Source organism: Prionailurus viverrinus, chromosome A3 (genome assembly GCF_022837055.1).
Source record: "Prionailurus viverrinus isolate Anna chromosome A3, UM_Priviv_1.0, whole genome shotgun sequence".
In the NCBI taxonomy this organism is placed as follows: domain Eukaryota; kingdom Metazoa; phylum Chordata; class Mammalia; order Carnivora; family Felidae; genus Prionailurus; species Prionailurus viverrinus.
In genome coordinates this window covers 123,041,145-123,054,157 of record NC_062563.1, presented here as the reverse complement: position 1 = coordinate 123,054,157, position 13,013 = coordinate 123,041,145, and positions in this window count along the sequence as shown.

Genomic DNA, 13,013 nt, shown 5'->3' with positions numbered 1-13,013 from the left:
TCCACCTCTCACCATCTCTATGAAACCATATGTGTAATGCCAATCCCTCTTCATATGGAACAGAAACAGGCACAGTGCCCTGGGCCTACTTAGTAGATACATATATTTGTTGAACGGAATTGAATTGAACTGAACTGTGCCCAAAATTTTACATCCATAGGCGACTTCCTTGGTTTGCTTCTTTGGCTTTGATATTCCTCTAAAAATTAAGCTTGGCTTACTCCTGCCTAGAGCTCCTGAGTGATTTGGCTGCAGTTATAAAGTGTTTGTGATTTTTAGTGTATGAAACATTTCATATTTGGTCATGTGCTTTCACATAATTATATTAATACTATGGTGCAATTAAAAAAAAAACAAGAACAAAACTGTTGGATCACATTTCTGTCTATAGGCTGCACGTTTTGGATTTGTCTTCTGCAAAAAAGTGGGAGAGACCCACAAAAAGTCTTCAGAATTCTAGGTGACAGTTTAATTTTGCAGAATATCGGGGTCATGTCTTCTGAGTTCATCACAGAGTCTTGAGATGGGAAGGGAACTTAGAGGTCATCTGTCCCTGCCCCCATCCCAGGCCACGTCCGCCGACTCACATTGAAACTGTGAACAGCACCGGCTCCACAGGCACTGGCACTGACCCCAGTGCACACTGCCAGGCCCTGGGGCAGCAGGTGCCCACAACTAAGGAGGGGCATATAGGCCAATAAAGATTGTGTTGACCACTGCACACCGCGGAGCCTTGCCTGGTCTTTTCCATCTTACAAAATTCAACAGGAAGATGCGAGGCTTATTGAAGGACGCATTCTCAAGGCCCACAGCTCTAGAGTGTGAGCCCATTTGTATGGGCCCATATGCACATCTCTAGACCTGGATCAAGCTAACTCATTATCACAGGGATGACACACAGGGGCACAATGCATTTCACATACAACCTTCTATTCCGTTATTCCTAGAGGTCACTTATTAAGTTTTTTAAGAATGCCTGCCTTTTCTATGAACCTAGACTTCACTTAGTGCATACTTCCTTCATGAAAATGTATATCCAGGCCTTCATTTGTCATGTTTCTTTTACATCCTTGGCAGTGAGGAGGTGCAGGTGGAGAAAAACCTGCAAATTCAGGTAGTCTATGATCCGGTCCAGGCAGTGATGGGTGAGTGCCTGGGCCTCGGTCGTGTCCCTGCAGGTGAAGGTGCCACAGAGCTGGGCTTTGGTGGGGATAGCGCCTTCCTTCTCTGCATGCCTAAAGCTCTATTTTACATTTTAAATCACTGTTGTGTCATAGGGTTACATTCTGATAGCAGCCAAGTAGTTAAGTTCAGATTCTTTTCCTCTGAACAGTAAATAGTTTACTTTTCAAATAGCATAATTTTTGAAGTTTTTATTCCTCACCATCACTGTGTTAAGAAAGCTGTCAAGTTTTGTAATTTCATGGAGAAGTGTGAAGTGGCCTTTGTAAGCTCCAGAGGAACCCTCTGAGGCCTGACATTCTAAACGTGATGGCTCTATTTACATATATATTGTCCTTCCAAGGGAAGGCTGGAGGTCCGGATTTGGGATTACTGTCTTAGACAGCTTCTGCTTTGTCATAGAGGCCTTGTCTCTCTTATATTCATGTATACATTCATTCATTCACTCGCTCATTTATTTATTCATTGAAAAGAGTTTATCATTTTATCTTTGATATCTGGGAAGGCTGGGGCTTCTGTTCTGCTATTAAGGAGGGCAATAGGAGTCAGGAGTCAGAGCCTCCTAGAAGAGAGCCCAAGCACCCACAGAGATAAGCAACGTGTATTCTGAGAGATTTTGATCCCACCCAAAGAGCTTTCAGTCAAATCAAGAAATTGTATCTGCTGTTCGCCTGTGTTTCTTTGTCTTAAACTATGAATATCTGAGCCCCTTCCAGAGGCCTTCTCAAGAAAACCGACTTGCAGGGTACCTGGATGGCTCAGTTGGTTTAGCGTCCAACTTCAGCTCAGGTCATGATCTCATGGTTCATGGGTTCGAGCCCTGCATCAGGCTCTGTGCTGACAGCTAGGAGCCAGGAGCCTGCTTCCGATTCTGTGTCTCCCTCTCTCCTTCTGCCCCTCCTGGCTCATGCTCACTCTCTCTCTCAATAATAAATAAACTTAAAAAAAAACCCAAAAAACAGAAAACCACTTTGCATTTATCCTTGAGCTGGGTTTTGGTTTTGCCTTCTACCTCTGCTCTCCTTGGCTTGACTTCTCTGCACCTGGTTCATTAGGTCTTGCCTAAAAGGTCAAGGAAGCTCCAGGCGGTCCTCACTCCAGAAATGGAGCTGAGAAGGCAGCAGGATTTCAGGGAGTACCAGCCCTGGGAAGAAAAAGTAACACCTGTGTCCAGTACATACCACAGCTGGCAATAACTCCAGCAGCATCTGCTTCAGTGACATTTAACACAGTGGTCCAAGCTGTAACAATGTTATGCACTCTGGGCTAGGAGCACCCTTACATCAACCCACAAGATGCTCATAAGCACCCTGAGAGGCAGCTTCAGCATCCCCTTTTCACAGATGGAAAAACCGAGAGTGCCAAGGTTACATAGACTGCCCAAGTCCCTCCTAATTAGCAAGTGGCTGAGTTAGCAATTCGAAATAACCATTGGTTAACACTGCCTGCTACAAGCAGTGCCCATGTTAGAAAGGCCAAAGAATGAGGTCAAGGACATGACTGGAATTTTTAAGCTTTGGTAATTTTCCCATATTTGTTACTTATTTCCTCCTTATACTTCCCTGTAGCGATAGAAAGAGTAAAACAATCTGGAAGAGATGGTGCCTCCCACATTGAAGAATCCTAAGGGATATACTGGGGATAAGGACAGTAAAAAAAAAAAAAAAAGAAAGGAAACAAAGGTAGACTAAGTTGATGGGCCCTACTTCAAGGAAGAAAGTAGCATGAGGCATGGAATGATAAGAATTTCTAGGATGTAACAAAGTCTCTAGGTTTCCCTACTAATGCCTGAAAATTTTACTAATGCCGAGCCTTACTATGTAAAGAGTAAGAAGCCTAAACCAAACTATAAATTATGGATTTATTCATTGCTTTCTGTCACTTGACCTACTTAGTTCTCCTTAATCAGGAATATATACATAGTCATGCACCTAAGAATGGACACACAAATTAAGATAAGGAAAGATGATTAGGAAAGTGTCTGGCTGGTATTTATTCAATCCCTTTATTCAGTGAATGAATAGATACTGAGTCCCACTGCTGTGCTAGATGCCAGAATCAGCAATGAGAGAACAGAGAGGTATAAATCACAATGTTCTTGTCCTTGAGGAAGGTGTCTGGTATCTAGGCAGAAAAAGTATACCAATGCAATTCTCACAGATGGGAGCAGAGAAAGCCAGAATGCCAGCACATTCCATGGAGGAAAAACTAGGGACAGGTGATCAAAGCCTGCCATCTCTCCATGATAATGAGAAAGCAGCATGGAGGGCCAGTTCAGCATGGAGGGGAGGACCTGCCCCACAGGTCCGCAGATGGGGTAAGATTTATATTCCCAAAACAATCAGGTCATATATGTACTGGGCAATTGTGTTAACTTTTATGTCTTTTTATTTTAAATAACATAAAATGACAATGGAGAGCTGAGGCCTGGCCAAGACTTTACTAGCATGATAATATTTTATGTTTAATATCAAAGGCTGGGAAAGAATATATCAAGGGTTGGGGGGAGGGAAGGGAATTCCAAGTGGAGGAAAGAGTACAGCAAAGAAGGTGAGGGAGAGCAAGGCAATTTATCCTCCTGAAACTCAGGGGTGGGCCTTCCTTCCACTCAGGGTCCCTTCAAATAAAGAAAGATTCTATCAAGGAAGTGGCATCTCCAGGTGTGTCCCCTCCAATAATACTGACTATAAAATACATGTTATTTTTCCTTTGCATAAGACTGTACACCAACCACCGAGTTCCCAAAGGTGGAATTTAAATAATTTATTTTTAGAGTATTTGTGGAGCTCTTATAATCCTGGCCCTATGTGGGTAAGTACTGTTGGGGGAAAAAATCTGGGTAGGGGTGTCAGAGCTGATGTTCTATTTCATACGGCATCAAGCTAATGGTCCAGTAATGTAGGCAGAAGACACTTAGATTTCTGAAAACAAGGCAGTGGGTAATGGATGTGAAGTAGTTAAGACAAGCCAGGTCTTTAAGAGAGCCAAAGTTGGAGGTATTGAAAGCACTCTTTCTTTGCCAAATAAATTAGATGACTTGGCAGATGAGGCACAGAAGAGTGTCAGGCATTTCAGGGAGACAACGTGTTGTGTGGCAATGCAAACATCTGCAGTGTGGAGAAAATTTGGGGATGAGAATTATGAAGTATATATTAGGGACTCCTGGGAAAAAAAGTAATTATAGCCTGATTCTAAAGGACCTTAAAAGCTAGGCTAAGCTCAACTTTTAGTAGACAATGGGAAGCCACTGAATTTTCTTGAGCCAGGCAGCAGCTTAAGATTAATCCTTCAGGGAGCACAGAATAAACTGGTATGCCCAGATCAGAGAGGAGAATGTCCGGTTGAACCACCATCATCTAAGCATGAGTTGATGAGAACTGGACCAGAGTCCTGGTTGTTGACACAGGGACAGAGAGGTGATTAGTGGCTATGATTTACAGGGTGCATGAAATACTGAATGAAATAAAAAGGATGAAGAAACGTATAATGTTATGGAAAAGGTACTGAGGTGAAATGAATATCCTTAACAATTGTTTATAATACTAAGCATGACTTAAAAGAGTTCTGGGGAGTGCTATTTGGAAGAACTGGAGAAACCACTAACAAGTTACATACATAACTCCACAGGATAACTGTTGCCTTGCTACCAAAACCACTTGGGGATGGGGGTGGAGGGTAACACTGACTACTTCCCTTTCCTCGAACCACCCAGTTATCTCTGTCCCTCCACACCTGCCAGGACAGAAGGCCAAAGAAAAGCTGAGCAATCTGTGGGATGCCATCCAATGTATGGTTCATTCAGGGCAGCCAGGAAAGTGTGAGACAACATACCTGCTCATCCCAAACTTGTCCCTAAACAGGAAGGGAAAAGATCTCAGTGCTCTCCAGGGCTCTATATGAAAGCAGGTAGGAAATACTTTGAAAAGGGGGGAGTAGAGGGTTAGGGCAAAGGAGCATTGTGGTTCACACTGCTTCCTGGTGCTTCATTTTCCTCATCTTGGCTATTTGGAGCTCTGCTGAAGCCCTCAGGGATGGCATAGGATGCCAATGCTCCAGGAGGAGTGCCCTGGGAAACCAGAGCACATTTCTGAGAAAAGTAGGTCCTACTCTCCATAACTCTTCAGCTGCCACCTTCCCAAAGGCCAGCGTCCCAAAACAACCACGGAAGAATGTTATTGCTCCCAGGAAGACTGCAGGAGGCCCTGCCCTTTGAAGCTGAGCACAGCGATTTGTGCTGAGCCAGCCGCCCGCCCTCGTGCAGTTAAACTCTTGTCCCTATTTTCAGCAGGAGCAGCATGCCTCTGTCTTGCATGGAGCCAGTCAACTCCAGACCCAGAGCCCTTCAGTAGCTTCCTGCCTCCTTCCAAGTCATGGAGACTTATTGACTTCAGAGTGATTCCGTAAAACTATTCTGAAGTCAATGAACCTAAGGGACTAAATAGTCAAATAACAGAGAAGGTTCTGTAAGTGGTTCTTTGCCATGTGCTTCGAGAGATAATAAGACATCAGTCTTCAGATGGTTTCCCAATGACCTAGCACGGTATGTCTGCAGTATCTCCATCATACATGAGCGGCAGCCTCTCTGAAGACTAGACTGGAAAGCAAAGGTTAAGAAGATCACATCAGGAGCCAAACATTCTTGGAAGCTGATGCTTCTCTACAGACTATTGATATTCAAATCCCACCAAGTGTGTGCCCTATTTTAACTGGACCACCTCAGTTAATGAATGCATCTGTTAACTTATTTAGGAGTGGGTTTTCTTTGAACTATGACAGATTCAATTTCCCCCGAGGTGTACCATTCCAAGATCAATGAAGACCTGTGACTTATATTTATATGCAATTCAGTGGGAGAGAAAGGGATTTGTGAATTCTTGCGCCTAGGGATATAATATTAGCTACCTTCAACTCATTAATTAATTATTGCCATTAAATGAATGCTTACTTCTTGCAGGATACTAATCTAAGTACCAGGGAATTAAATAGACAGATAGATGGGTAGACAGATAGATAGATACACACACACACACAACCAATCTTGGTCTTCAACAGGTGCAAATAATCCTGCAATCTTACAAGAGATAAGGATCAGACAAGGAAAGTGTAAGTGTGACACAAGAGCAATAGGAAAAGCAATGTGCAATAATGACAATAATGATAGCAATAATAATTTCAAAAATGCATATATAGCAGTCTGAGTAAGTGAGCACTCTTCGAAGTATCGTAGGTATGACAATCCAATTAATCCCCTCAACAGCCCTGTTGGGTTGTATTGTTGGGCAACACATATTTCCATTTCCAGATAAGAAAACTTAGCTCACAGAAGTTAATTAATTTATGTAAGGTCATAGAGATAGGGCTCGGTTCGATCTAAGGCTATACAGTTTAGTGCCAAGTGCCATGCCCTGAAACACTGTGCTACCAGATTTCAGAGTTAGTCAACTGTAGCATGGTGCAGAATGTTCAGGAAGGCTTCTTGTGGGAACTAGGTTGTAAGCTGGCCTTGAAAGATGAGCTAGAACTCAGAAGTGTGAAGAGGAAAGGAACAGAGCGTTCTAGGTAAGATGAACAATCTGAGCCAAGCTTGAGAGGCAGGAATAGCTGTGGAGGAGAGAAATGGCACAGTGATTAAGTGTGTGGTCCTTGGAGCCAGAGGCTGCTGCTTCAAACCCTGGCAGCCCCCCTTACTAGCTCTGTGACTTTGGACAAGTTCCCTAGCCTCTCTGTTGTGTCCTAGGTTTCTTATGGTAAAGTGAACATAAAAATAGTGCGGAAGAGTAGATTGGTAAATATTTGTACACCCACTTAGAACAGCCCCTGACACATAATAAGTGTTACACGAGGCATTTCTGAGTCACGGGCACTGAGAGCCAGGCTTAGCTAAAAGGATAAGTGATATTTAACTGCTTGCCAGCCTGTGTCTTCCCCTTATCACTCTCCCCTTTTCAGACCACCTCCTCGACACCCCAGCATAATTTTTGCCTGGGTATAGAATTAAAGGAAAGCTCCTGGCCAAACCCTGTTATAAAGGACACCAGTGCAATTGCCGTCAAAATAACCACAAACATTTACCCAGAGCCTGTAAGTGAAAAGCACTTTTAGGTGTACTCAATAATTTAGGGAGAAAAAAAAGGAAGAAGAAATTGCAGTTTGAATGCCTCCAGGTGGAACCAGTTGCACTGAAAGCCCACGGCTATGTCGGGCCCATGGCTGGCTGCAGTGCAGTGCACATGGGGCTGACTCCAATGCCCAGAGCAGCCACGGGAGTGAGGGAAGGAGTCAAGGAGGTCAGGAGCCCTTACTAGCTCATTAGTGCTATCTGGATTTAAAAGAGAGATTCCCAAATCCCAGGAGGTGGCTCACTGCTTGGAACAAAACCCAATGCATTAACATCCTGGTATTCCAAAACGATCCCCGAAGCCCCGCAGTTACGCTGATGGAATGTGATTTATAAAGAGGCAAGTGCTGCCAAGGCCCAGACTGGGGAGGCAGCCGAGCAAGGGAACCACTGAGAATGCTATGAATTTCTCTATTTGCGAACCTCCCAATTAAATAGAAGTGCACCTCAGGGGTCGTGGGTGCCCAAAACCAGGCCTCTGCTATTGTGTGCCTGTGGACTGCAGGCCTAGTCACTACATCGGACCTCTGCATCTCGGCTGGGCTCCCGAAAGTGCCACAGTGGCCATCTGCAAAAGCCTACTCTCTGAGCTTGCTGCCTTCGGCCTGAAGGTTACCCCAAGAGATGGTTCTAGACCCAGCTCAAAAGCTGCTTTGGTTTCTTTTGGGAGGATAGAGGTGAGGGCACGGGATAGGAACACGCAGGTGAAACAGAGACACAATTCACACAACAAAAAATGCCCATATGCACAACTTCTAGAATTCTCTCCAGCTCAGGAATATTATGAGTTAGGCTCTCCCTTACAGTCTTCCACGGCACTGATGGCTACCACTGTAGCCTGGAGAGTGACAAAGCAGAAATGGGTCAGGGGCACACTCTCTGGAGTCCGACAGGCCATGGTTTGCATTCATAGCCCTACCAAATTAGAAAACTGTTCACGCATATTCCCAAGAGGCATATTCTCGAATGCCCTACCGGAGGGTGTGTTCAATTAGCAAATGACCACTATTTTCAACTTTCAACCAGTCAGTGTATCAGCCTGGACAGGCCAATTGCTGCGCAAACCACCTCTACCTCTCAGAGGCTTAGCTCAGTGCAGGTTTATTTCTCACTCTTGTCACAGTCAGATGTGGGGGCCCTGCTCCACATGGTCACTGAGGGATCCAGGCTTCTCAGATAAGGCAGCTCCCGCCAATTCCTAGGACCTCAACATTTTACACTGGCAGACAAGGTAAAAATGGAGCAGCTAGGAGCCAAATTTGGAAGTGACACACATCACTCCCACCCACATTCCGTTGTCACATGGAGTGCATTTCTATGAAGGGACGGTAGGAAAGCAGCGTCTATTTCTGTGTATAGGAGGAAAGGGAATTAATGGAGCTTGCTAAACACTTCTGCTGTCTGCAGAATCAGGGAGGCTTCCTGGAGGAGTAATACCCGAGCTCCCTGAGAATGTGCCTTCTTGCAGCCTCCCCTGTCTCTGGCTGGAAGTAACCTCAGAGGTCATTTCAGCCACTATCTCCCAGTCCAGCAAAGCACAGAGCTGGGTGCACGGTAATTGCTTGGACAACATTTGGTGTTTGATCTGAAATGGGATCTAGAGGAGCGCAGCAGACAGAGGGGCTGAGGGTGGATGCTGGGCCCAGGGTCCAGAGCCAGAGCATCGATACCACCTGAGTGCGAGTCAGAGGGACCCCGGGAGGGTCCCCACAAATTAACTCCACTAGTGGGTGGGCAGAGGGTCAACCAGAGAATGTGTCTGGCTCTTTGCAGCTGTTGTATACGTTTGCAAAACCTCCCAGACCGTGTAAATACCTAGACAGCTTCTGCTGAAGACCATGTGTATTTGACAGCCATTTGACTTGCTTTCACTAAAAAACATCCGGAATATATAATCCAAAATAAATATATATAAATACTCATTTATAATTATCCCGCTGTTACTCCCTCATATATGGAGTGAAAAGATTCCCAATCTTGCAGTTAAAAAAACCCAATAAATCATTTTCAATGATAAACTGCGTGTGTCATTCTTGTAGTTAGAGGCTTAGGGTTCCAATGGCTATCAGAGGTCACTTGACCCTTTTCCCATTTTCCCAGAAAGATCCCAGCTTGTTTTTAGGACTTCATAAAAGGAGAAAGCACAGAACATCATTGCCTGCGAAGCCCTGGGCTGTTCCACTCCGCTAAGGCTCACCAAGAGAGACTGCTTGCACACACAGAGCTGTCGACAAGAATGGGAGTCCCCTGTTCCTCACCTGGCCCTAACTCCCTCTGCACTTCCCCTGCTTGAGACTACCAGCCCCAGAGTTAGTACACTCAGGCTGCCAGAACAAAATGTCACAGACTGGGGGGCTTCAATGATGGAAATGTATTTTCTCGCAGTTCTGGAGGCTAAAAGCCCAACCTCGAGGGCCAGCGGGACTGGTCTCATGTGTTTGTCTCCTCAACTTGCTTATGACACCTTCTCACTGTGTCATCACACAGCCTCTTCTCTGCGCACATGCGGAGGGAGAGAGCTCTGGGTTCTCTTTTCTTATATGGACACAAGTCCTATCAGATTAGGGCCCCACCCCAGTGACCTCAGGAAACCTTAATTCCCTCCTTACAGGACCTATCTCCAAAGCAGTCACATTGGGTGATAAGGCTTTGCCAGGTGAGCTTTGGAGGGACACAGTTCAGTCCATAACAGCCCCCCACTCCAAGGGACCAGCCTGAACCCTGACTCGGTTGTGCAGAGCAGTGTGGAGTTGGTCCCACTAGTCTCACGCTCCTCTGCCCCATGGCTCAGTCAGTGGCTGAGATCTGCGTGTTGCCTCCCAGGGATCGCCCCTTCAGATCGTCCTGGGTCTCTTCCTCCCTCCTCAGAGATCTAATCCTACACCCCTGGATGTCCAGAGACAGTCCTTCCTGAGGATCTGCAAAGTAACTTTGGTGAGAGCCTGCTTCCTTTGTCTTCCACCCACTGTCAGGCTGTTTCAGAATGTCAGCCTTCCCTGGACCACACGCTGTCTGTAGTCAGGGTAGGATGATACAAATTAGATTCCTGAGTCATAATCTTATTCATTCATGGGGGTCATTCATTCATTCATCCAGCAGATTTGGGCTGGTTTGGGGGGACTCTCCTGCCTGCGTGAGTTGCACGGCTATTGTTTTAGCTGTATTCAGAGACGGGGGGACCGGACATGACCCCTGACCTTCCTGAGGAGCATGAGGCCATCTCACAGGACATGTAGAAATCACAGTAGAATCTCCTTAGTTTGAGATCAATCCTGGGGCTGTGGGGTGGAAGGTAAGGAAGGAAGGAGCCCGGAACAGGACACCAGGACTCTGGTTCCTGCTCTACCATCTATTCTGTGTGCCTTGGGGTGAATGACAGCCCCTGTGTGAGCCTCTGTCTCCTGACCTATTGTCTGGGAATGTGAACTAAATGTTATCTCCAGTCTCCCTCCTATCTGCATGTCCTGCTATGCCAATCCTTTCTTTTTTTCTTCCTGGCCTGGGCCATGCAGGAATATCTATTACAGAAGGCTTCCTGCACTCCACTAAGATTCCTTGGGAATGTCCTAATCAGGCTCACTCCCCTAGATTTCCCTGGATACAACTGTGGCCCACGCACCTTCATGTCAGGGACCCGTCTCATTTTCCAGGTCCAAGAAGATGAATGCTCAGCAGGTGCACCAAGGGAATGGAGTATTTCTTCGAGGAAGTTAATAAGATTGTATATTTTAGCCTTGGGGCACTGGAGAAGGGAAAGAAAAATTCCCTGAAACAACATGTCTCTTGTTTAATAAAGTTTTATTATTATTATATATGAGTGTGTGAGAATGAGAAATCCATATCAGTTCTTTGCCGTCACAGCTTTATTGGTGCTGAGCTTAAAAAATCAGTTTGGTGACTAACAGAATAAAGAACTGACTGACCAGTGATTTTCAATATGTGGCTCTTTCAAGAAGCAATCTAATAGAGTAAGAGCTTATTGAAAAGTGTAGATGATGTGGAAATGAGTTACACAGAGGGGTGGCCTGTCCTGGTGTGCACCTTGGGAAGGACAGGCATATATGACAGGTGACAGGGGCCTCTTTGATTGCTGGCTACACTAGCTCAGTCAACACTCCTGCTTTAGGAAGTAAAATTAAGCTTATGGCTTAATTTTTCTCTGACTCCTATCTCCCAGTCCTTGTTTTGAACCTCCTTAAACTGAGAGCACCTTACTACCACAGGAAACTCTTTTGTTCAGGCAGGCAGGCCTCGGGCTTCTGTGTGTGTGTGTGTGTGTGTGTGTGTGTGTGTGTGTACATGCCTATGTGCATCTGTGTGTACCTGTGTGTACATTGAGCCTAGGTGTCTGTCCCCAGGGCTTATGGTCTCAGCCTGGGCTCTCCCTGGAGGATAGCAGACTCTGCTTCTCGTTGGAGCTCATTGAGGGATAGAACAACCATGACCTACCCTAGGGACTCTACAACTCCCTACATCCAGATCTATACCAAGGTTTTCCCCGGCCTAAGGACAGTGGTTAACACCTCTTTAGTAAACACCAAAATCTGTTTGGGCCCTGGGGTGGGCCTCTTTACCCTTAATCTCCTGAGCTTCCTTGGTACTATCCACAGCCACTAACTTTTGAATCCCTGAACCAAAGTATTTTAAATTTGGCTTTTCTGAGCAGAGCAGAAGATAGGATTTTCTTTCCGTGTTCAAGTAGTACTTTGTGGCCAGGTGGCAGAGCTGAGCCAAACTCAGCAGCCATGTTCCAGGAGTCCACGATGGCAGCAGGGCTGGGCTGGTGAGGTGGAGGTCATATGATGCAGTGCGTCCGTCTGCTGGGGCCGCCATAACAAACTACCCCAGGACGGGCACCGTAAACAGCAAGAGTTTATTTTGGTGGCTTCTTCCAAGGCCTCTGTCCTTGACTTGTAGATGGCTACCTTTCTCCCTGTGCCTTCACATCACCTTCCCTCTGTCCTTATCTGTATCCTAATTTCCTCTTCTTCCAAGGATTCTAGTCAGATTGGAGTAAGGTACATCCTAATGAATTAATTTTAACTTAATTACCTCTCTAAAGACTGCGTCCAAGTACAGTCACACTCTGGGGTACTGGGGTTAGGACTTCAATACATGAATTTGGGAGAGACACAATTCAGCTCATAAAACATGTGACAAAGGAACAGAAGCTGTGTGAGATAAGCACCAGGGACTGAGAAGCAGAATGTGTCTTTGCTGTTGTCAGCATTCTCCCTGAGCTGGAGTGCAGCCCCCGCCCCGCCGCCCAGTTCTCAGGTGCCCAGGGTCCCCAGCATCCCTGGGGTCCCTCCCTCTACACCTTTTCTTGCAGCACGAGAGGTGCAATGATTGATGAGGCATATAAGGTGGGCCCACACAAGCCACAGGGGAATAAGCCTCTAATAATGGAATTGTAAATATTAACCACAGAAAATAGATACTGTGTTTAATAAAGGAGATATCCATGTACAAGAAGAGATCATGCATGGGAAGCAGCCACTCTTCTTGCCTCAACCCAAGTCTGGGACACAACTTGTTTAGTCCCTGCATATCTGAATCAGCTGCCTGTGGCCCTGCTGTCCTTCTTTCTCCAGCAGGAAAGAATGAGAAACTGGAACCCCCAAAGCATCGAAAGAGCAAGTAGAGTCAACAGAGAGCTGTTTGGATCTGAACAGCTATTTTTCCTGGTTGGACATTAGAAACCGAGGTTCTA